This window comes from Solanum stenotomum, chromosome 2 (genome assembly GCF_019186545.1).
Source record: "Solanum stenotomum isolate F172 chromosome 2, ASM1918654v1, whole genome shotgun sequence".
NCBI classification, from domain to species: Eukaryota; Viridiplantae; Streptophyta; class Magnoliopsida; order Solanales; family Solanaceae; genus Solanum; species Solanum stenotomum.
This window is the reverse complement of record NC_064283.1, coordinates 53,760,499-53,787,582: the sequence shown is the minus strand read 5'-3', so window position 1 is coordinate 53,787,582 and position 27,084 is coordinate 53,760,499. Positions and strand designations below refer to the sequence as shown.

Below are 27,084 nucleotides of genomic sequence, written 5' to 3'. Positions count from 1 at the left end.
TTATTATTATTATTACTATTACTATTACTATTATTATTATTATTTTATTATTATTATTATTATTATTAATATAATTATAATAATAATAAATGTTATTATTATTATTACTATTACTATTACTATTATTATTTTATTATTATTATTATTATTATTTTATTTTCTTATTATTACTATTATTATTATTATTTTATTATTATTTTATTATTATTATTATTATTAATATTTTTGAAATATGAATTTATATTCCTCTTATAAGGTGGTAAAGAAATATGTGAATGATAGAAAAATATTATTACTTATGGATGTAAAACATAAATTAATTTTGTTTTAATTTTTTTTCTTAGTATAAAAACCTTAAATTAATCAACTTTTTATCATGTTAACAGCTTAAAGGGTATTTAAGACATTTTGATAAAAAAAGTGTTTACCAGCACTTATTTGCCAAACACATCAACAACTTTTTTTTCAACTGCAGCACTTTTATCCAAACACATAACTACTTATTTTAAAAATAAGTTCCAGCACTTTAAAAACTTACCTTTTTTAAGTCAATCCAAACGGGCTCTAAAACACTCCTCCTATTTTTAGGTAACTTTCCTTAAATGGACAGCTTGACTTAAAAAGGGCATATCTCCCTCAAATGAGCTTGAAAATTAGCAAACTCAATGGCATTGGAAAGAGGAATCAGAGATCTTTCATTTGATATCTTACAAGTCTCCTAACTCATCATGTGGTAAAGGTTATGGTCATTTGAAGTTGACCCAAAACTCAAAAGAACTTAGGAATGACTTGAATTAATTCTCTGTAATTCTTTTTGGAACTCAAGGTGCTATATCTAGTGACCTAACCTTAATACTTAAGAATTTTTATATTCCTTGGTAAAATCCTACTCACAATGAAGAAGGGCACGAGTCTTAGTTCAAAAAAATTTTGGGGTGTTACATATCCTTGCTCTTATCACCCTGAAACTGGGGTGGTTTCATCTTCTGAAACCTCCCATAACACTATTGATCTGTTGTAGTCAAAATAACCTCAAAAGCAATCTGTGCACCAACAGCTGGTGCAGGAACCATCGGTGGTTGGCCCATTTGAACATGAACAACTCCCTCTACAATTAGAAATAGAAGCTATGGTCCTCGACATCTGCCAAAACAACACACGACAACTCAGCACTAGCGAAGGTAACCACACATGATAAGAAAGGATGAATAAAAGGATGTTTACTAACAATATTTGTAGCCTCCGATCCTCAAGACTCTACATAGACTTGGCTTGTACACACGCGAGACCTATGAACTTAGGGCTTTGATACCATTTTGTCATGACCCGAAAATGGATGTGATGGCACTTGTCTGTTCCACTAAGACAAGCCAACCTCAACCCAACAAAAACAAAAGCAAAAGTGAAAATACAATAAAATAGAGTAAGACAAAAATGTAAAACTTATTCATTCTAAACAATACCCTAAAACCTGGTTGTCACGTGTACAAGACACTAATAAATGTACTGAATTTAAAAGATAAATAGAAGTATCAGTCTTTGTTGTTCAAATAGAACAAAACTTTAAAAGAAAAGGAAAAGAGGGCCCGCCAGGATGAGACATCGATCTCTCTTTCAGCACAACCTAGCAATTCTACAATACTGGATCACAAGGACTAATATTCACAGTCTAGTAGTCACTATCCAATAATTAAAGGAATCAAATAAGTCAACCTCAAATTGAAGTATTTCAGTAACACACAACAAGTACATCAATCTCAAGTATCAAGCAAATCATGCATAAGCATCAAAGGTATCAAGTAACATAATCAATCTCTCGATGGAACCATTTCCCACTAGCACAATGTCACTAGTTTGAACCATTTCCCATCGGCTTTATATCAAATCACTATTCAGAACCATTTCTCATCGACTTTATATCAAATCACTAGCCAGAACCATTTCCCGTCGGATTTACATCAAATCACTAGCCAGAACCATTTTCCATCAGCTTTACATCACTAGCCGAAACCATTTCAAATCGAATTTTTGTAACACCACGGTCTTAGAAAGAGCTAATTTTAGAAAGAACTAAATTGGAAAGAACCAATTGGAGATTTTTCCAAGTTATGCTTAAGTTGTGAGTTTTGGGTCAACTTAAAAAACCCATAACTTTCAGTCGTGATGAGTTAGGTGGACCATAAGATATCAAATGAAAGGTCTTTGAATCCTCTTTGCAACGCCACCGATTTTGCTAAATTTTAAGTTTGTATGAGTGAGATAGTCCATTTGAATTCGGCCTATCCAGTTAAGGAAAATTTACTCGATAAAGGGTATTATGGTCTTTTCCTTGCCCCATTAGCTTTAAACATTTTTGGAAATATTTTAGGGGTATAAACTAACTTAGATCAGTTAAATAATTCAAAATCACATTTAGGGTTTTGAGAGGAGTTCAAGAGGAGTAAACAAGAAAGAGTTCAAGTGTTTGCCAAGATTTCTTGCGAATCGAGGATTTGTTTTGCCAAATTATGGTATGTAAGTTTTTATAGTGTTGGGTTCATTCATCCACACGCCAATCATGGCTGTCACTTTAAAATTCATCTATGAGATTGAGTAAATTGAGGTTCTTGATGAGACCCTTGAGGTGTTGTTCTTCATTCTTGAATTACAATGTTTAGTTGAGTTCTTGAGGCGAGGATTTTGTTAATGAGCTTTGTTCTTGAGGGTTTTCTAGTAGATTTTCATGTAATTAAGTTGGGTAAATGAATCTAAGAGGGTTTGGAAAAAACCACTTGATTCTAGGTGAATTAGGGCTAAAAATTGAGAAGAGAAATTTGTCGAGTTTCCTGAGAAGGGGGCTGGCGCGCCCCACCAGTAGTGCGCCAAAAAGTTGGCTTTGTAGTTTAGGGTGCTGGAGCCTCGCACCACTCAGTGCCCCCGGGTCACCTGCACCATCTTTTTTCCATTGTTTGCCCTGTTTGAGTTCTTTTAAAGTGTACCTTTACGCCCTTTCTAATTTTAGTATTCTCAATCACATTTAATCATCACAAGATTCTTCATGTCATGAATCATAACTCTTGAATTCATAAGGTGAAATTGTGTAATAGACCCCTGTACTTGTATGAGTTTGTATTGTGAAATATTCTAATTAACTCTTTATCAATTGAACCCTTAAACTTAATAAAACACAATTTATCAAACCCCTATGACTATTGACTAAGCTTATGTGGCATCAAGATGGTTGAGTTGGAAAAAGTGCGTGGATTCACTCTCGTTAAAACGAGTGACTTCCTATTTAATTTTTTTTAAAAAAATAAAAATAAAAAATAAAAAATAAAACAATAAAATCATAAAACTTTAAATAAAATTAACTTAAAAAATCTTTCTTCTTCATCCAATCGGTTCACCTCCATTTTTAGCCATCTCCATCTCATCTCCATCCCTATCCGATCCATTTTTCTTTCTTCTTCACACTCTTGTCATCTTATTTATCAGATCTTGATATTGGCACCTCCTTGAATCAATGGATTCACCAGCGGAGGGAGAGAGCGACAATGGTTGTGCTTGCCGGAGACCACTAATTCACAATGGAGTGAGAGAGAGACGACGCAGGTCAGTGGATGAAGGAGGTGGTAGGTGAGGGTGGGATATGGTCACGACAGCGAACATGTTTTCTGGTCAGCTCTGGTAGCCATGGTGCGACGGTGATGAAGACGGGTGACAAGAGAATACATGTGGTCTCCGACAAGAGCTGCGACGACGAATGAGACGAAGACATCGTCAAAGGCTTTAAATTTTGACGGTTTCAAGGTGTGAATGGGGAGATAAAGTATGGAGTTTCAAACTTTACTTTTAAAGAATGAATAAAATTTTTATTATTTGATATTTTATTATATAATTTTAGTTAATAGTTAATAAAGATAATTTTGACATGTCATTAATTTAGGTGACGTGGATTTGATATATAATTTATGTAAGGGCGAGTGAACTACACACATGATAAGAGGGTTTAAAAATCTTATTTTGATTGAGTGTATGTAACACCCCGTAGTCTAGTAGACCATCTAGGGCTATGTTTGAGGGCTACAAGTCAAGGCCAAGAGGGCATGAGCCAAGGCAAAGAGGCAAGGGCCAAGGCAAGATCCAAGGCTGCCCCATACTTGCCATGGCACTACCTATGACCACGAGAGCCTTCACGCCTTGCGGTGGCCACCATGGATCATGGGGCCACTCGTGGTGGTGAGGCAGTGAACCCCTCAAGGCAACCCAAGAATGGCTCACCTTCACGAGCCACTTCACGGCCAGTGGTGAAGACCACGGGTCATGGGAAGGCTCGTGAAGAGGCCTTAGTAATTTTCTAGGCTAAGACACATGGCCTAGCCACTGCCCAAGGACCATGGGCAGGATCACGGCTCGTGGAGCCATCCATGGTGCCTGGCACATGGCTGCCTAGTGAGGGGTTGTTTAGGAAATTTTTAATTAGTTGGTTATTAAGTGATGTCATTTTTTATGGACTTAGTACACCTATATAAGCTATTTTAACCCATTAACTGCCCCATTCAAGTCATTATTTACCTAAACCCAAATCAAAACCCCAAAATCTTTCCTCTCAAATATTTCTCTCTCTAAAAACTTGAAGAAGAAGATAGAGCTTGAAGCTAGCTCAAGAACAAAACTCCATTGTTGCAAGCTTTGGAAGGCTTTGTATCTAAGGTATGTTAGCTTATTCATCCATAGATTCTCCCATCTATGGAGCCCCCTAGAATTTCCCCAATTGTGAAGATGAAATCCCCAATTCGAATTAGGGTTCCTTCCAATAATGTGGATTATGTTGATTATGGATCCTATTGAGTGGATATTGATTGTTTATGATATAATTAATAGTGAATCAAGTTATAATGATGATATTACATGTTTTCCATGGTTAACCCTAGTCTAATTAATGAAATTGAAGAATGTGGGTTTATGCCTTGTGAAGGGAAATTGAGGATTCATAGGTGATCTTCTAGAATTGATGTCATGTACAGTAAATGTTCAAGAATAGAAGTATGTAAACATGAATTGAGTTAGAATAAGTATATATGATGGAACATGACTAGTAATGCTTGAGATTTAAACTTTATGATGAAGTATGGCTAGAATTGCTTAAGGATGAAGCTTGTGACTAGAATGTCTTGTGATCTAGATGTGTATGATGATAGTAAGAGTTAAAGCTTTGAGAGTAAGGCTTGTAGTCATGAATATTGATCACTAGGGCTTTGAGAGCAAAGCTAATATGGTGAAGGATGCATGTTAGGGCTTTTAGAGTAAGCCTAATATGATTAGATAACTTTCTTGAAATTGGTAGACTAATAGATAGGGTGGTTATGGAAGGACTTTACTCACATGACCTACTTTGTATACATATGAATGCATGCATGTAGAATTTGAAAGGTCTTCTCACATAGAATGATTCTAGGTTGAAATGTTTGCTCACATAAAATGAATCAAACATGTTAGACTAGAATAGCTTGAAGTTGTGATATAAGATACCTTCATGTATAGCTTGACTTGATAAGACAAGACCATTTCATGGTAGTTTAGGATTGAGAAGTCATACTCTCCTAAGAGTAGCTTTAACTAGCATTATAGAATTCCTTCATGGTAGCTTGAGTTAGTAGATCTCATGGTAGCCTAGAATTGAGGAATAATACTCTCCTAAGGGTAGCTTGAACTAGAATTATAGAGCGTTTTCATGGTAGCATGACTGGGTTAGGCCAAGATCATTTCATAGTAGCTTAGGATTGAGAAATCATACTCTCCTAAGGGTAGCTTGTCTAGCCTCATAGAATGATTGCATGGTAGCTAGGATGGAGTACTTGTACCGTTCCTTGAATAGCTTGGACTTGCATGATAGTATGCTCTCAATCGTAGCTTGACTTGGCATAATGTAGTCAAGTTAGCTAGATGATTAGCTTGGTCTAGCCTATTAGGGTGCTATTGCTAGGTAGCCTTGTATTAATAACTTGTGATCATTCATGTGCCATGTCTTACCTTGTACTAAGAAGAGAATTACCTTAAATGAGAAGAGGCAAATAGCAAAAAGGGACTAGTCCCCACCTAATAAGTTAGTATGATAGCCTAAAGTGGTACTTAGTATAAGTAGGATTATGGGGTCTTATCTATGCATTGCACAAGTATGACTTGAAGCTAATTATGAAGAGTTCTCTTATATGAGGTATGTTTAACTTGGATTGTTTCTATAGTTGCCTTTCATGATATGTTTGACTAAAGGTGATATTCCCTTGTCTATATGAAGTAAGCTAAGGATGAGATCAAATGATGGTAAGTATGAGTATGATGAACTAAAAGTAATATTTAGTGTGAATGGGATTATGCGGTCTTATTCATCCATTGTACAAGTATGCTTTGAGGTTAATTATGAAATGGTTCTCTTATGATATGAAGGTCTAAGTAGTGACCATGTTATGAATATGTGGTATCTCCTATGCTATTTGATTATGCCTTATGTTGGCTTATGCTCATGTTATGACTATGTCATAGATTATGCTTATGACCATGTTATTATCTCTTATGCCTATGGTTATGTGTTATATTTTCTAACACTTTTGTTATGCTCTTATGATGTCATGCTAGCTAGCACATTTTGTACTGACGCATACTCTTGCCTACATTCTCATCAAATGTAGGGTTCAACGACTTTGAGTTTCATTCTTGAGAATAGGTTTCTAGAAGTGTAGAGTTGAAGACTTGGTGAGTCCTCATAGCATCGACGATGTGATCACCTTTCCCTTTATGTCTTTATTTTATGTTTTAGACACTTGTATGTGTTGCGTCCAAAAGTTTTATCCAAAGTTGAGTTTAGATGGTTTGAGACAAAGTTATGTAAACTTCTGGTTGCTTTTATAAAAACTTCGATTGTATGAAAAATGTTTCAAAACTTCCACATCATTTCTATTTACTTTGTGTTATGATATGCTAAGTTACTTGTGTTAGGCCATGTCGGGGTCTAGTACGCCATGTTACATCTAGGGTATACCCCTGGGTCATGAAAAACTTGGTATCAGAGCACAATGTTTTAGAATGATTCTAGGATTGTCTTAAAACCACGTCTAGTAGAGTCTTGTTCATAAGTGTGAAGCGCGCCACATTTATGAATGGGAAGCTATTAGATGATTAGGAAATCTCATTTCTTCATTCTCTAAGTCATGCCATAGAGTTTAGCCCTAGTAGGTCGTTCTCCTAATATGTGCCCTATGGTTTTTAGGATATGGCTAATACAAGGGCAAATGCTAGGTGGGATTAGGATGACAATGTGGATGAAAAGGCTCCCCCCAAGCCCCTCCTAAAGCTCTGATTAACCCTAGGGATGATAATGTCACAAATGTGGAGTTTAGGTCGGCAATTCAAATGTTGGCCCAAGCCATGACGGCACAAGTGAATATGGAGGTAGTAGCTCCGGTAAATCCAATAATGGGTATGGATGCTTCTATGGTAAGGGATTTTATGAGGATGAATCTCCGGAGTTTTATGGCCACAAGGTGGAAGAGGATCCTAAGGGTTTTATAGAAGAGGTTTATAAAGTACTTGTTATCATGGTGGTGACTTCTGTAGAAAAAGCGGAACTAGCTGCTTACTAATTGAAGGATGTTGCTCAAATATGGTATGAACAATGGAAAGATCCTAGGACGGTAGGAATGGTCCCAATAGAGTGGGAAGTGTTCAAACTAGCATTTCTTGATAGGTTCTTTCCGTGAGAGTTGGGGGAAGCTAAGGTAGAAGAGTTCATTAACCTTACGCAAGGTAGCATGAGTGTTAAGGATTATTCCTTGAAATTCACCCAACTATCCAAGTATGCTCCATTTATGGTGGCGAATTCGACGGATATGATGAGTAGGTTCTTGACGGGAGTGTCCGACATGGTAGCAAAAGAATATCGTACGGCAATGCTCCATGATAATATGGATATCTCACGTCTTATGGTGTATGCCCAACAAATGGAAGAAGATAAACTCAAAGAAGAGAAATCTATGGAGAAAAAGAGGTCTAAGATGGATAATGATAAGTCCTTTCATGATGGGTCTGATGGACATGGTCGCTCTAGGAACCGACAAAGGTTTTTCGAACAAGGTGCTTCTAATGCTTCTAAGTATAAGGAAGAGAGGGTGTCTTACCCTAAGCCACAAGAAATTAGTAATGATTCACTGTGGCCTACTTGTTCTAGGTGTGGAAAGAGAAATGAGGGTAGGTGTTTGGTCGGTAAAGAAGGCTTCTTTAGTTGTGGTGAGAGTAGCCACAAGATTAGAGATTGCCTAAAATCAAAGATGATGAGGAGAGAGGGTAAGCAAGTTGCTCCTAGTGGTTCGGATGAGAATGCTCAAAAGAAGAATAGGTTTTATGCTCTTCAAGCTAGAGATGAACAAGAGTGACCTCCTAATATTACTACCGGTATGTGTTTCATGCTTTATTAGATTCCGAAATTGGTTGTCTTTTGTTACTTGATATGATAGACTTTGATGTTGTCTCTAGTATAAATGAGTTTTATTATGGCTATGTCTTGTTGATTGTAGAACCCTACTAGGCCATTTTGAGCTTTGGGTATGTTGGTGAAGACTTGATGAGTATGGTGTGTAGATAATACCTAGAGGAGTATGGCTAGTAGACTCTACCAAAGGTAGTGATATGATTAAGATGGTACTTAGAAAGCTGTTGAGGCTTCCTACCAAGGGGGAGATGGTGTGCCTAGAATATTGATCACTAGGGAATTGAGAGTAAAGCTAATATGGTGAATGATGTATGCTAGGACTTTTCGAGTAAGCATAATATGATGAGATAGCTTGTATGGAATTGGTAGACTAATAGATAGGGTGGTTGTGCAAGGTCTTTACCCACATGCCCTACTTTCTAAACATATGAATGCATAAATGTAGAATGTGAAAGGTCTTCTCACATAGACTGATTCTAGGTTAAAAGGTTTGCTCACCTAAAATGAATCAGACATGCTATACTAGAATAACTTAAAGTTGTGATATAAGATCCCTTCATGTATAGCTTGACTTGGTAAGACAAGGCCATTTCATGGTAGCTTAGGATTGAGAAATCATACTCTCCTAAGGGTAGCTTGAACTAGCAATATAGAATGCCTTCATGGTAGCTTGAGTTAGTAGATCTCATGGTAGCCTAGGATTGAGGAATCATACTCTCCTAAGGGTAGCTTGAACTAGCATTATAGAGTGCCTTCATGGTAGCCTGGCTTGGTTAGGCCAAGATCATTTCATGGTAGCTTAGGATTGAGAAATCATACTCTCCTAAGGGTAGCTTGTACTAGCCTCATAGAATGCTTGCATAGTAGCTAGGATGGAGCACATGTACCCTTCCTTGAATAGGTTAGACTTGCATGATACTATGCTCTCCATGGTAGCTTGACTTGGCATAATTTAGTCATGTTAGCTAGATGATTAGCTTGGTATAGCCTAGTAGGGTGCTATTCCTTGGTAGCCTTAAATTTATAACGTGTGATCATTCATGTGTGATGTCTTGCCTTGTACTAAGAGGAGAGGTACCCTAAATGAGTAGAGGTAAATAGTAAAGAGAAACAAGTCCCCAACTAATGAGTTAGTATGAAAGCCTAAAGTGGTACTTAGTATGTGTAGGATTATGGGTTCTTATTCATGCATTGCACAAGTATGAATTGGAGCTAATTATGAAGTATTCTCTTATATGAGGTATGTTTAGCTTGGATTGTTGCTATAGTTGCCTTCAATAATATGTTTGACTAAAGGTGATAGTTCCCTTGTCTATATGAAGTAAGCTAAGGATGAGATCAAAGGATGGTAAGAATGAGTATGATGACCTAAAAGTAATACTTAGTGTAAATGAGATTATGGGGTCTTATTCATGCATTGCACATGTATGCTTTGAGGTTTCTTATGAAATGGTTCTCTTATGATATGAATGTATAAGTAGTGACCATGTTATGAATATGTGGTATCTCCTATTCTATTAGATTATGCGTTATGTTTACTTATGCTCATGTTATGACTATGTTGGAGATTATGCTTATGACAATGTTATTATCTCTTATGCCTATGATTTTTGTGTTATATTGGCTAATACTTTTGTATGCTCTTATGATGTCATGCTAGAAAGAATATTTAGTACATTTTGTACTACCGCATACTCTTGCCTACATTCTCATCAAACGTAGGGTTTGACGACTTTGAGTTCCATTCTTGAGGATAGGTTTCTAGAAGTGGAAAGGAGTTGAGGACTTGGTGAGTCCTCATAGCATCGAGGATGTGATGACCTTTCCCATTATGTCTTTCTTTTATGTTTTAGACATTTGTATAGGCTGCGTTCCAACGTTTTATTCAAAGTTGAGTTTAGATGGTTCGAGACAAAGTTTTGTAGACTTCCGCTTGCTTTTATAAATACTTCAATTGTATGGAAAAAGTTTTAAAATTTCCGCATCATTTCTATTTTCTTTATGTTATGATATGCTAAGTGGCTTGTGTTAGGCCCTGTCGGGGTCTAGTATGCGATGTTACATCTAGGGTATGAGTCGTGATAGTGTAAGGGTTCAGTTGATAAAGGGTTAAATACAAAGGTCCATAATACAAACGGGTACAAGTATAAGGATCCATTAGACCATTTCGCCAATTCATTATTCAAATTCAAGATCTAGTTAGGAGTAGAGTTCGAAGGAGTTCTTTTGAGTCATTTGAGAAGTCTATTACGACATTTAAACCTTGTTTTAAGAATTTAGTATTTGAGTATGAGGTTGAATAGAGTTGAATTTCATTTTTGTTTTTAAATTAATATATGGGAACCAAGTATTCCTAATAGTAAATGCTTTTCCATTAAAAATAAGAGGAAACATCGATTTCCAAATGAGTTCATGAGGAGTTTTTGAGTAAAATCTCTTTTAAGAGAACCTTTTGAGTAATAATATCAAATTTTGAGGATGAGGAAATGCTTTTAAACATATGAGTTGAGTTATATTATTATGAGTAATATTGAGCACCGATATGAGGACGAGTTCAAAAAACTCAATGTCCTCATAAATCATGCAGCCAACGTGGGTAGAAAGGGTCATAAATTTTAGATGATTCCTTATTTCTTTTTAAGCATATCTTAGTGGATCCATTTAGTTGAGGATGTCTTATACTTGGGCAAGGTATATGATAGTTCTGGCAGCGTAGGCGAGACTCTATATCATCACATAGCTCATAGTGATAGTTTTCGGTTAGTGTAACATCCCGCCTTAGAAAGTGCTAAATTTAGAAAGAACTAATTTGGAAAGAGCCAAATCTGAATTTTTTTCAACTTAGGCTGAAATTATGAGTTGTGGATCAACTTCAAACGGCCATAACTTTCAGTACAAGATGAGTTAGATGGCCCATAAGATATAGTTTAAAAGGCCTTGCAATCCTCTTTCCAACGCCACCAATTATACTAGATTTCGTGTTTGGATGAGGTGATATGCTTGTTTGAAGTTTGACTATCCAATTAAGGAAAATTACCCAAAAATGTGTTGCTCTTTATTATGTGTGGCTAAAACCCCCATTCTTGGAGGTGTGATTATGTGATTGAATGTTCCAATTAGATTATGGGTGTTAGTATTTGCTAATTTTATTGTTTATTTGAAGTGAGTTCAATTAGTAGTTGAGTTTTAATTGATGAAATGTAGTTGAAAATACAGTTATAATTTAGCATTCAAAGCTTTCCTAAGAAAGAGGCTTTATAATTAAAACTATTAATTCATGATTGCAGTGATTGGGTTATTGTGGACCTAGCTTGAGAAAGTGGATCTGAATTCAATCCTACTAATCTAGCTTGGAAAAGTAGATTAATTGAGGTGTTGGGTTGTTTATAGATGTTATGCTTGTCGAGGTTCAAGAGAACTCGTTTTATTCACGATAATTGATTGAGAAATGTCTATTGAACTTAAAGCCTAGCCTACCCACTAAGATCCAACGACTTTTAGTAAATAATAATCACCCATATAGCAAAACTGGTGTTCAATCGATCACAACCCCAAGGATCCCTCTCTAGTTGATTACTCCCGATTGTTCATAGTTGTTAATTGTTTACTCTAATTTCCCTTATTGACATTTATTATAAAATCCTGCCATTTACTTTAATGGTTTAAAAAATATCTACTTCTACAAATGATTAGAACACTCCTTTCACTTTGTAATCGATTTATGTATTTTATCATTCCCTGTGGGGTCGACCCCAACTCTTAGTTGGGCTTATACTTGATTGCAACCGCCTACACTTAGAATCGGATGAAGTGTAGTTGAGCGTTATCAAAAATGGTGTCGCTACTGGGGAATGGTGTTTAGAATTCTTTTAGTTAAGTTTATTTGTTAACTAATTTTGTTGTAGTTGAATCAACTTATTTTTGTTTTTCATTGGTTGCTCTTAAACAGGTGAAGAGATGAGTGTTAATGGTAGAAATGCTAGCCATCTCGGGCACAATGATGACATCGGTAACTTGCACGGTGTCAATGAAGATTAGTTGGGAAGTGCGGGTGCTATTTGATTACCTCTGGTTGTGGGCAATGCAGTGTTTCATGTGACTAGCACTATGTTGCAGCTGTTGCAAATGAACGGTCTTTTGGATGTCTAGCTACTGAGGAATCTAATGACCATATCTAGAACTTTGTGGATGTGTGTGGGACATTCTTCTTCAAGAACGTCACTCAAAAGTCTGTATGACTTCGTTTGATTCCCTTTTCCCTAATGGGGGAACCAACGAAGTGGTTGGCTAATTTACCAAGGGATTCAATCACTTCTTGGGAGGAGCTAACTGATGCGCTTTATGTAAGGTTTTCCCTCCCTCGATGATGGTGACATTGAGAGATAATATTCAGAACTTTAACTGAGTGGATGGTGAACCAATTCATGAGACATGGTTGAGGTTTCAGAAATTGTTGCTCTAATGTCCAACTCACGGACTCTCGAACAATGTGTTGCTACAATATTTCTACCGAAGTCTAGATTCAGTCAACAAGGGTGTGGCTGACTAGCTTGTTCGAGAAGGAATCACGTAACAACCATTTGAAATAACATCTACTCTTCTTGATGAAATAATAAAGATCAACCGTGTTTGCGACACTAGAGACGATCAAGTGTCTCTTTTGAACTTCAGGATGACAAAGGAACACATAGAAAAGGACCAAGAGTAGGATGAAAACATGGCCAAGATGATTACCCAAATGGATCTATTGTGAAAACACGTCATGGGAAGTGGTTCCAAGGCTGTGAATGCAGTCGGAGTTAGTGGAGTGAACCTTGATGAAACAACTTTGAAGCTATGTACAATGAAGAAGTGCATTTCTTGGCAAATCAAGCAGGTTATTTCCGTCTAAACTATCAAAGGCCGGGAGGGAACCAAGGTTGGAATAGGGATCGAGATGATGGTTGGAGAGACCGAGATAGGGAATGGCGTTACTGTGGTACAAATTGGAGAGAGAGAGGGACTGTGACAAAGAACGATACGTACCTTCAATGAGTGTCAAAACCCAAAAGAGCAAAGGGTTGATCCTGAAAATTTCCGCACTAAAGATATGCTTACACACATTCTCAACAAAGTGGAAGTATCGGACAAGGTGCTAAAGGAAATGAAACATGACATCTCATCCCTTAAACAAGTTTTACCTCACATTCAGTATCGATTAAACATCTCGAAACACAAATGGGTTAAATATTGACTCATCTAAATCCTAGACCAAATTGGCGTTTATTGAGTGATACCATGGTTAACCCAAAGAATGAACTTTGAAAGGTTATCTTCATCGTGCCACGACATTAAATAAGGCACTTCTTGAGAGGCAAGCCATGTTTTTAGTTTTTAATGTTGTTGATTGAATAACGGGTATTAGATGTGCAGGCTAAAAATTTGAAATTTTGGGAAAAGAGGCAATAAGGCGAGCTCAAGTACCGTTTGGTGCCTCGCCAAACAGGTCGGTGATCCTGATCTGGACCGCCATTTTGACCAACCAAATGGCTGGATTTCTGTAAATTTAAGCGGTCAAAAGCACCATTAATCGCCAAATGGTCGGCGACATAAGTTGATATCGCCCATTGGGGCTTGAATTGAAGGGTCCAAAGGGGTCTCAACTGTTTTAAATTCAAAATTCCCTTTACTTTTATATTTTTTGACTTTTGCACTCTTACATTTCTTATTTAAATCATATTTTGCTAGTTATATTTGTGTGGGGATCAATTGCTTGAGGGATTTTTGTGCCTTTGCTTCCGTATTTGCTTGCCTAACACTTATTTCCATCTACTTTTGAGGTTGGTGTCCCGAACTCGGCTTAAATTTTTGTAGTTTGTGATGCATACTTATATTTTTTTTGATCTATTGCATGATGTTAAGTAGTTGGTTAAATATTTACTAAGGGCTTCAATCGTATGTTTTTTGATTTAATGCTTAGCCAATAATTGTTGAGTTTCATGTCTAAATTGATTGAAATTGTGGGTGTGTATTGTTTGTATGTAGGGTCTGGTGAGGGTCAAGTCTGAGTAACCTAAATAGTACCGATTGATTGAATTTGCTCAATAATAGAGCGGGTGACGTCATTCTTAAGGGCAAAAGACATTGATTGGTCAATTTTAGATAAATTGGGGGGAAGTGTGAGTACCCCGGGGTCATTATTGATATGGGTCTGAGCTTAATTGGATAGAATAGTGCTTAATTTTCATTATCATGGTTTGTGGGCTGAAAATTGAAGGTCGGGGTAAATATCTGGCATGATAAATCAGTCCACGAGCTTAGCCAAGCTCACCGGATGGCTCGGCGGTTCACCAAGTGACCCCTCAATCGCCTTTTTGTTCTTCATTTTTTATGATTTGATTCTATAACATTTGATGATATGCCTGAGCTCGCCGAATGTCTTTTTCATCGCCTTTTGTCAGCCCCAATTTTAGGAAAATATTCTGTAATTTTTGGCGAGCTACTTTTAGTTTGGCGAATCGCCGAAAGGCCCTAGACCTCACCGAATTTTATTGACTTCTGTGAAATTTTATTCTGAAATATTCAACGAGCCCGACATAGATCACCAAATGAGTTCGACGACTCTCTAAACTAGTTGGTGAGTTTTTTTGCAATTGTTTTACTCTGATTTTTCTTGACCTATTTCTAACGTATTAGTTCGTTCTGTGTTGTTTTACATATATGGCCAGACCCATGGGTCCTAGTACAATTTAAGAACCCTTGAAGAGAGCACAGGGTATAGTTATCTATCAGGGTGCTGCTCCTCGATGAGCTACACAAGCTAAACCTCATCCGACATGGGGTAAGAGTACATAAAAGAAAAACGCCCTGCGAAAAAACGTCTGACTGAGGATAGCTCCGACAGTATAGGTATCTATGACATCCACCTCACCACTTCAGAATGTGATGTTGAGGGTAACTCGAGGTCTAGATCGCCGACGTCTATATCCGAGCCGGAAGATGATCAAACTTTGCAGAGGAGGAGCGCTGAGCTGGGCTTTAAAGTTCAATATGATCCAACCAAAATATCGGTAACTCCTACTTCTCCTTCACCTCCAACACATATGGTTGAGCAGGTACCTCAAGTTCCCCCAGTACAAGCACCCCCTCCTCGGTCGTTGGACAGACTCAAGGCTGCAGGGATGAGGAATATCTTGGAAAAGAAGAAGTTGTTTATAGATGGAGTTATGTACAGGTACCCAGAAGTGTGGATCACTATCAAGTTCCACAAGTTTGATATTTTTACACTTCCCCGAGGCTCATACATACCTTCTTAGGTCCAAGAGTTTTACGCTGAATAAGGGAAGTTGGTGCCGAAGGGGAAGAAGAAGGCCAACTAGTTCGCACCGGTTGATCATGTGGTGGTGCGTGGTAGAAAGGTGAAATGCAACAGCACCAACATTAATGATGTGCTGGGGTGTACTATGAATGTCATTTACGTATTGGTGGACCAAATACAAAAGAAAAGTCTGGATGACTTAAAGGGATGATTGGCTCCTCTAATTTCTAACATCACACCACCATGGATCAAGCCTGGAGTTCAAAAATAGAAGAAGCATTTGAATGTATTTGTCTGGTATCGGTTTGGATTAATTAGCAGCACCTTGATGCCTTCTCACAATGAGTCCATATTCCGCATCCTAAGGAAGCATTATTAGGATTCATCATTGACCGAGATAGGTTGAGTCTCTGGTTGATAATCGAGTAGGAGATGGCCATGAGGGCCAAGTAGAGTAAGATTTTACTTCCTTTCCGGGTATTGATCACAAAGTTATGCCAGCATGCTCGGGTACCTTCTATAGAGAAGATGGATGTGGAAGTGACTCCCTCTTACTCTAATGACATCTAGAGGATTGAAGACGAGTACACTAGAGACGAGTCTGAGAGGAGGAGAGTTGCGCCGATGGAAACTTCCTGGGTTGTTGATGTGGAGATGGCGGGGTGAGGTATCTCCATATCTGCCTCTTGTGGACTGTTTTTGTGAATGATTGGTTTTTGATAGCTTATTCTGTGTGCTTTCTTTCTGTGACTATCGGTTTTTGGTTTCAATATGAATGTTGGTTTTTTATCCAAATAAAAAATGTCACCTCTTGATGTTTGTGAATGTTGTTGTTCTCTTGCGTATTTGAGTATCGGTTGTGATCAATACCGATGACTTGAATAGTGTTCTTGATTGAACGATATGTTTGTGCAATTCCAATGAGGAAAATTTGATTGCATAAGTCATGTGTGAACTGTTAACATCATTGTGACTGGCCCATGGTTGAAATGAACCTAGTGATGATCATTACATTATAACTAAATTTGTAGAATCTTGATTAATGATTGAGTTGAATGCCATGTGTGGTTAGATTGTCTTGAAATATGTTCTTGGTAATAACCAGAACTTGCCCTGTCAGTCCAATCGATTAATGTAGGCAAATGCTAGAGATGATCTTAGGCACAATTTGTGGTGAGTTAACCAAATTGCTAGTATGCCTCTTTGTGACCACCTTGTGAGAGTGTGAACCTAGCTTGGCACCATTTGAGCCTAACCTTTTCTTTGGATGAAACATGAACACCTTTGACCTCTTTGTCCTATCACCTAAAACCTTCATGAAGAATTGGTCCACTTGAATAGCAAACTTAGGCCAAAATCCTAAGTTGGGGGTGTGGTGAAAAGTGAGGAAACTTAAGAAGTTTGTGAAAAAAAAATTTGCCCTTGATGGAATGTGTTGAAAAGATGGAACCCCTTTATATAAAAAAGGAGAAAATAAAAAAAATATTGAAAAATAAAAAGATATTCCAATAAAGCTTATGCAATGGATAAAAGAAATGGGGTATCTAGTGAATCATGCTTAAAAGAATATAGGGTGGATTGTGAAAATCAAAAAGAGTGAAAGAAAAGGAGAAAAAGTGAAATGCAGGCCATGCTTCATGAAGGTAGAAGTCACTAAGCTAAAATGATCATACATTTACCCTCAGCCCTGTTACAAGCGTTGAAAGACCTTTGTGATCTTGATTAATCTTAATGTCATGTTGATTAGAAAATACGGGTAAGCCTATGGGTAGAATCATACATGTGTTTATCTTTGAGAGTGTGAGAGTTGCTTTTGATTCCTTAATTATAAAATTTTGATGAACTTTGTGCGAGCATGGAATCATTCTTGATGTGAGAGCATTCGAATACTTTTGTTGAGCTTAAATTTGCATTTGAAGCAATCATTTTGAGCTTGATTTCTATTTGATGATGGCGAGTCACAGTTGGAAACTTGCAGTGCACAATTGAACATTGCATGAGTGGATTGAACCTCGTGTGCATTCATGTTGAATCTTGAGTAGCACTATTTGTAGACATCTCTGTTGAACTGATTGATCTTGTGTTTTACTTGAAGACAAGCAAAAGTTTAAGTTGGGGGTATTGACAAGTCGGGGATTTCAACTCATTTAGGGTTTAATATTCAAAGTTTTAGTGTCCTCAATGCCTATTTTATGCTCTAAACTTATGTTAAAATACTAATTTGCAGTAATGAAGACAAAAGATCAAGGCAAGGACATTACCGGGCAAAAAGGATCGAAAAAGTTGAAGAAAAACAAGGTTGATGCTCGCCAAAAGTCACAGCTGGCCAGCCCATGGACAAAGCCAACTCGGTCATAAAGAAATTTAAGTTTTGGCGATGCACCGAATGGACCGGCGATGTAAATTTTGGTTGCCTAAAGTCACATAATGGAAGTGTGGAAAAGCCAAGTGAAGAAGGCGATAACAAGGAGCATTCAGCGCATCGCCGACTTGGTCGGTGATGCCTGACTTATTTTGCCGAGTTTCTCTAAAGCTAAAAATCAAGAAACATATAAATGAAATTTTAAAAAGAATAAAAAGGAGTTCTGATGTTTTTGAGAGTTCCCACATTGTCCAGATTTGGGTTTTTGATCCCTAATATTGTTCTTGGAGTTTTGAAGTAGAGATTTAGGGATTAATTGATTTTGAACTCAATTTGAGCATTTTGGAGTCTTGTGGATCGTTACCCAAGCTGATGGAAAAGATAGTTGGTAACTATTTCTTGCTCTTTATTATGTGTTGCTAAAACCCTCATTCTTTGGAGTGTGATTATGTGATTGAATGTTCCAATTAGCTTTTGGGTGTTAGTATTCACTAATTTTATTGTTGATTTGAAGTGGGTTCAATTAGTAGTTGAGTTTTAATGGATGAATTGTAGTGGCAAATACAGTTCTAGTTTAGCATTCAAGCTTGCTTGAGAAAGAGGTTTTAGAATTAAAGTTATTAATTGATGATTGTAGTGATTGGGTTATTGTGGACCGAGCTAGAAAAAGTGGGTCAGAATTTAATCCTATTAATCTAGCTTGAAAAAGTAGATTAATTGAGGTATTGGGTTGTTTATATGTGTTATGCTTGTCGAGGTTCGAGAGAACTCGCTTGATTCGCGATGGGTGATTGAGAAATGTATATTGAACTTAAATCCTAGCCTATCCACTAAGATTCAATGACTTTTAGTAAATAATAATCACCCATATAAAGAAATTGGTGTTCAATCGATCACATCCCTAAGGATCCCTCTCTACTTGATTACTCTCATTCGTTTGTAGTTCATAATTGTTCACTCTAATCCCCCAATTGACATTAATTGTCAAACCGCTGCCATTTACTTCAATTGTTTCGAAAATGTTTACTTCTACAAATGATTAGAACACTCCTTTCACTCCGTAATCGAATTCCATACTTTATCACTCCCTGCGGGATCTACCCCAACTCTTAGCTGGGTTTATACTTTATTGCGACCGCTTACACTTAGAAATGGATGAAGTGTAGTTTAGCGTTATCAGATCCTTTTACTGTCGTCGAAAATTCTACGGTTCGTAGACCTTTCGATACTGTCAAAGTTTAATTCCAAAATTTCACCGAACCCGAATCACTTCTACGGATCCCTTTTACGGCTCATAGAACACTCTACAATTCATCGTGTTAATTCGTAGATTAATCATCAGAGACTTGACATTTTCCATAACTAAACTCAAGTCTTACGAATTCCTTTCTAAAGCCAGTAGGACTTCCTACGGTTTATAGGGTGGACTCGTAAACCACTGCACCATTCCAAAAATGCAACTTTTTCCTTTTCGAATGCAATTTTCAATTTTCGAGGTGTCACAATACCTCCCCCTTGAGAATATTCATAGTCCACTGGGATTCAAGCTAGAATGAATAGAATATTGAGAGAGATCTAACAACCCAACATGAATATAATTTACATCAAAATGTGTGTAAATAAGGAGTAATTGAGTCCAACCTAAAACATGTCTGTTAAAAAAAGTTTCATGAACATGCATGTATATGGAAATATGGGAATTACTAGCACACGTGAATCAGAAAGGATGAAAAATGAGGTACTTAATATGTGAAGCTGTAATTGGAGTGGACGGAAAGAGATGAGGATACCGGGATATCATATCGGTTTCAGCCTCCTAAGTAGCACCCTTAATCAATTGATTCATCCAAAGAACTTTCACCGATGCAACTTCTTTATTTCTTATTTTCCAGATTTAGTGATCCAAAATTTCAAGTGAAACTTCTTCATTAGAAAGACTTCCCTTAACTCCCAAACTTTCCAATGACACAATAGTTGTAGGATCATCAACACACTTGTTCAACAAAGAGACATGGAAACCAGGATGCACCGATTCCAAGTCAAGAAGGCAAATCCAACTCATAAGCTACCTTAAAAATACACCTCAAAATCTTATATAAGCCCACATATCAGGGACAAGCTTCGCTTTTGTTCAAAATGTTATTAGACACTTCATGAGGTGATATTTTCAAGTAAACCCAATCATCTACACCAAATTTTATTTCTGTTCTTCTAACATCGACATAAGACTTTTGTGAACTTTGAGCCAGTTTCAATTTTTTTGGAATAAGTTGAACCTTTTCCATTACCTCATGCACTAACTCGGGCCCTATTAAAGCAACCTCACTAACTTCAAACCAACCAAAGGGAGACCTACATCTCCTACTATAGAGAGCCTCAAATGGATCCATACCAATACTCAAATGGTAACTATTAATATAAGAAAACTCAATCAAAGGCAAATGATCATCCCAATAACCGTTAAAATCAATCACACAAGCTCAGAATATATATTTCAACGTGTGGATAATATGCTTGGCTTTACCTTCAGTTTGAGGATAAAATAACATACTAAGCTTGACTCAGGTACCAAGGCCTTTCTGGAAAAAACTCTAAAATTGAGAAGTAAATTGGGTGCCTCGGTCGGATATAATAGATTAGGGCACTTCGTGCTACCTCACAATTTTAGATACAACTTTGCATATTCTTTCGTCGAGTAAGAAGTCTTTATGGGAATGAAATAAGTAAACTTCGTTATCTGATCCATAATGATCCAAATCGATCGTGCTACTACCAAGTGCGGGGTAAATCGGTATTGAAATCCATATTCAAGTGTTCCCACTTCCAAGTAGGAATGATAATGTCTTGAGAAAATCCTTCTGATTTCTGATGCTCAACCTTAACTTGTTGCCAATTTGGACACTTAGCCACTAATTCCACAATATTTTTCTTCATCACATTCCACCAATAGACTTCACTTGGTGGCTCCCGACTGAATAGAATACCGAGAATTATGGGCTTCCATCAAAATCTAATTTCTCAACTCTTCAACATTCAGAACATATAATCAAACTTGGTAATGAAAAACACCATCTCCCTCTTGGGAGAAAGCCTAAATGGATTTTTCGGAACCTAATTCTCTAAATCAACTACAACTCGATCAAGATCTTGCTTAGCCTTTACATCTGACATAAAAGATGATTTGGTCCCATTCTAACCAATGATACCACATCATAAGTATTAACCAAGCGAGCACCTAGCCGAGCTAGTCTATGAACTACGCGAACTAACTCTTTCTTCAAATCCTCAACATAGGCCACACTACTCATCAAAAATCAACTAAGGACATTAGACACCACAATAGCCTTTCTGTGGTAATAAATGACACTCATTTCATAGTCTTTCAAAAGTTGGAGTCATCTCCATTGGATAAGATTTAGAAACTTTTTCTTGAACACGTATTGCAAACTTTTGTGGTTGATAAACATGTCCACATGGACACTTTATAAGTAATGCCTCCAAATCTTTAAGGCAAAATAACCGCCGCTAACTCCAAGTCATGGTTAGAGTAATTCTTTTCATGAACTTTAAGTTACTTTGAGGCATAAACAATGATTTTCCCATTTTGCATAATAACACACCCAAGTCTAATTCTTGAAGCATCACAATACACAACAAACCCGCCAGAACCTTTTGGTAATGTCAAAATCGGAGTAATGGTAAGTCTATCCTTCAACTCTTAGAAACTTTTCTCACAGCTTCTGACCACATGAACTTAACTTTATTTTTGAGTCAACGTAGTCAAAGGTGAAGCAATTAAAGAGAATCCTTCCACAAACATTCTATAGTACCCGACCAAACCCAAGAAACTCTAAATATCTTAAGTGGACAAAGGCGTAGGATAATTCTTAACTGCCTCAGTCATCTTAGGAAAAACCTCAGCACCCTTAACTAAAGATAATGTTGCTAAAGAAAGAAACAAACCTTAACAAAAACTCACATTTTCTAAACTTTGCAAACAATTGAAGATCCTTTAAGACTTGAAAAAAGATCCTTAAATGATCGGTATCCTCATTCTCTCTCCGAAAATAAATAAATAAAATTTCTATGAACATAATTACAAACATAACAAGGTATTGTTTAAATACCCTATTCATCAAATCCATAAAAGCGGACGGAGCATTTTTCAACCCAAATGACATCACCAAACACTTGTAATGACCGTACCGAATTTGAAAAATTGTCTTAGGAATTTCAAATTCCCTCACCCTCAGTTGATGATACATGGACCGAAGTACTGGGGACCATCGTGATCGCGAAGGTCTTTCCACGATCATAGTAGTCAACTTTATTACTGTGTTACTCATCGCAATTGTTTGACTTTTGGGTCGCGATCGCGATGACCAATTGAGAACTGGGATGAATTGTTTCTTAAAATTGGGGTTTCAACCCCATTCACCATTTTTGAGTTTTGATAGCTTTGGGAAGGCGATTTGGATCAGATTTTTGAGGGAAATCTTTTGGGTAATGTTTCTTAACTCTAATACGTCGATTACCCATTATTAATATTAAATTTATAAGTTTAAATCAAGATTTTGGGTTGATAATTTGGGGTTTCTTAATGAACTTAAGCTTTGGAGTAAAAAAGAGTTTATAAACTGATTTGAAGCACATTTTCGAAATAATTATTCCTAATGAGTTGTTAAAGCTTTGAGTATTAATTTCAAGTACTTTTTTCTGGATTCCAACCTCCATATGGATGTTGGGTTTTGAGTTGTTTGACCCTTTTCTCTATATAATTTATGTGGGAAGTGTTATTTCTGATGGGTGGTGAGTACTTGATTATTTTAGATTGTATGGCTTCAGAAGTGATTTGGAAGGGGAAGACTCAGCTTTTGGAGTGATTTCTCTTTGGCTTAAGGCAAGTGGCTTCCTAAACTTCGCATTCTAGTTGAATTCGTATGCCTCCTTGTTTCTTGCGTGTGTAGGGAGTAATAAGAATGAAGTGAAGGGTTAAATTGTCCACTTATTACATATAAATGAATAAAAAGGGGTTGAAAGGAAAAGGGCTATGTGTTGAAATGATGATGTATATTTCCTTCTTGTAACCCTTGTTACTTAATTGATGAAATGCTTGAAAACATGAGTGCGGACTTGAATCGTGTATAATTTTGTGTCTCTTCTATGTGGTATGATATTGCTTGTGTGTCTTGATTGTGAACTGCATGATGAGACATGTGATGACTGATGATGCAAAGATCTTTTCCAGCAAGTATTATGATGTTGAGGTCTTTGCCGGCAATTGATAAAAAGTGTCACTCCCCGAGCCTACACACTGGATGTGACCGGCACTAGAGAACCATTGTTGGCTCTAAGCGAAGACTTGGCCTGACTAAACTCTCAGCGGAAGACTTACTCAACGATAAATGAGCTTAAAACAAAACTTTACTAAATGTCTTTAAAAGAAATAAATCATAATGTATTAGAACATTCTCTGGCCAAAAGAAGGCAACACAAGTCTTAAGCATTAACAATTGAAAAGACAAGACTCCTCAACTACTAATGTCTATCTATGAAACCTCTAAATGACAAAGATAGAAGTCGGGACAAGACCCACGACTTCCTAGCAAAACTGAAAAGTAAATGGAATCCTCCGGATGCAAGGAAGCTCACCAAAGCTAACTCAAACTGCAAGTGGTATCAATGAAGCACCTATTGACGACCATGATTACCTGTATCTGCATCATGAAAGATGCAGGACTAATGGCATCAGTACATGGAATGAACGAGCCTGCAAGGGGATCTCTAAAGTACAGACATAAGCTTGAACTTAATAATAAAGGAAGAACTTACTCACCTCATCTCAACTTAACTCGACTCGACTCGACTCAACTCAAGGATACTTAAAGATACTCTGAAATACTCAACTCAGTTCAATATAAAAGCAATAATAAAGATGCATTATAAAGAAAGCTTTTAAAACAGTAGATAATAACTCAATGTATTTAAAAATATAATAATAAACTCTTTTACTCTTATTTGGGAGATTCTTTAACTGTCACACCCCGAGCCTACACCCTGGGTGCTAGAGGCACTCGAGAACCATTGTTGGCCTCAAGCGAACCCTTGTCCTGGCACACTACTCAGTGGAAAACTTACTGAATAATAAAATAACTTTAAAAATAAAATCTACTCAACTGTCTCAAAATGATAAACTCTGGAATGTTTAAAGACACATTCAACTGGCCCCAAGGGCAACTCAAGTCTAGAACATCACTAAATAAAATGAAAAAGACTCATGAACCACTGTCTATCTATCTATTAAGCCTCTGCTAACTAGATAGACGTCGGGACAAGACCCACACCATCTTAGTAACAAAATTGAAATGATAAAACATAAATGAGGGATCCATTGACAGCAATGAGGCTCACAAACAATTCTGGAACTGCCACTGGATCAACAAAGCGCTAGTTGATGATCCTAGTTACCTGTATCGGCATCATGAAAGATGCAGGCCAAATGTCGTCAATACATTGAATGTATGAGCATGCAAGGAGAAATCTAAACATGACATAAGCTTGAACTGAAACTGAAGAAACAACTTACCTCTTCTCAACTCAACTCAACTCAACCTCAACTCAATCTCAATTCATTTAATATAAAAGCAATAACAATAATGTAATATAAATAAAAGCTTTTAAACCACAAGATCACAACTCAATGTATTGGAAAATGCCATATAACTCAGTTTGTATGTAAAAAAATACAAAATAAACTTTGTCTAGGAGATTCACTAACCGACAACCATCACTATGAGCGATATGATGATACGACGTCTCGCCCATGCTATTAGAACTGTCCTATACATTTTTGGGGTATAGAACTCCTCAACGAAGTGGATCCACTAAGCTATGTTTAAAAGCAATAAGAAATCATCTAAAAAGCATAACCCTTTTCTACCCATGTTGGCTACATGGTTTATGGGGGTTGTAAGTTGTTTGAACTCTCCCCCATATCGGTGCTCCATACTACTCCGAAAATATAAATTAGCTCATATGTTTTTTTTATAAAAAAATTTCCTCATCCTCTAGTTTGAGATTATTTTCTCTTAAAAGAGATAGAACTCAAAACTCCTCATGAACTCCTTTTGGAAATCGGTGTTTCCTATTTTCTTACATGTAAAAACATTTACTCTTGGGAATACTTTGTTCCCATAAATTTATTTTTAAGAAAATGAAACTCAACTTTACTCTTCCTCAACTCAAGTACTCAAGTCTTAAAACAAGTTTAAAAGATTGTAAATGACTTCTCAAAATGACTCGAAAGAACTCTCACTACTTAACTTTTAACACTATCTTGAATTTGAAATGTGAATTCAAGAATTATACTTTGGATTGTAGGACCTCCGAATGATTTAGGAGGGTTGAGATAGTTGATCATAAGATCGAGTGAAGATCTAATTTAAAGAACACTGGCGCGATGCAGATATGGAATTAAATATTTGGTTGCGAAATAATTTTTGTGTCAGATGACTCTGTATCCTCTCCGCGACGCGGAGAGGGAGGTAATTATCTTGGGAGTGAAACTCTAAGCGCCTCCGCGACACGGACCTGGGTCCAATTATTTGCCCGATCTTTACCTCTCCTCCCAAACTCGATTCAACTCGTACCCACTGCAAATCTAAGGCAAAAATTCATGAATTCACATAGACCAACACACTTTCAGTGAAACCCAGACAAAGAACTAGTCAAAAAACTCATCTATTGTGCAAAACCCTCACCTCAAGGATTTCCAAGTCCTCAATTTATCAATTTAACTCAAGAACTTCTCAAGAACTCAATAATCAACTTTAAGAATGAATTTATGGGCAAGAGTTTACATAATTGGTGTGAGGGCGAACAAACCCAATACTATGAAAGCTTACATACCTCAATTTGGTGAAACAAATCCTCGATTTTGCAAGAACCTTGATGAACGGCTTGAACCTTCCCTTTTTTCTCCTCTTTTCTCTTCTTGAACTCTCTTCTAAAACCCTCAGCGTAATTAGAATTTGTAAACCTGATCCAAATCAGATCAAGTAATAGTTACCAAATTGAGTTCAAAATCAATTAAACCCTAAATTTCTACTCAAAAAAACAATGTTAGGGATCAAAAACCTAGAACTGGACAATGTGGGAACTCTCAAAAACATCGGAACTCCTTTTTCTTATTTTTAAAATTTAATTTATACGTTTCCAGATTTTCATCTTTGGAGCCACTCGGCAAAATAAGTCGGGCTTCGTCGACCAGGTCGGCGATGTGGCGAATTCTCCTTTCTATCGCTTTCTTGGATTGGTTTTTCCACTCTTCCATTCTCTGACTTTAGGCGATCAAAACTTTCATCGCGTCACCAAAACTCCAATCTCCTCGTCGAGTTGGATTTTTCCATGGGCTGGCCTGCTATTACTTTTGGCAAGCTAAAAAGCCACTCAATGACTCACTGAGTGGCTTTGGCGAGCCTCTGCCTTGCTTTACGTCAGCTTTATTCAGTTGTTTTCTCCTTTTTGCCCAGTAATATCCTTGCCTTGTTCTTTTGTCTTCATTGCTGCAAATTAGTATTTTAACATCAGTTTAGATCATTAAATAGGCATGGAGGATACTAAAACTATGAATATTAAGCCATAAATGAGTCAAAATCTCTGACTCATCAGGATCTCATAGGATTTTCCCAGTAATTTAGGTCCCAGAAAATAACTCTACGGTTGACAAGGACGGCCCGTAGAAAGTCCTACAGACCATAGGTCAGAACCATATGAGTCACTTGACAATTTTTAAGTAATGGTGTTTTGATCTTTCCTACTCAGTTAACCCCTATACTATGTCTTTTTGTGTCACGACCCGATTTATCAAGTCATGATGGCACCTACTATAACCCACCAGCAGGTAAGCCAACCCGTAACCCGGAACAACAAGTAATGGGTCTGAGGGTAGAAATTAAACAA

The 27,084-nt window shown here is 37.0% G+C and overlaps 1 long non-coding RNA gene across 1 annotated transcript in view; it reads right to left on the bottom strand.

The window, feature by feature from the left end:
* LOC125854741 (uncharacterized) overlaps window positions 1-27,084 on the bottom strand; it is a 199,390-nt gene that overhangs the window by 170,284 nt on the left and 2,022 nt on the right. The window lies entirely within an intron of this gene.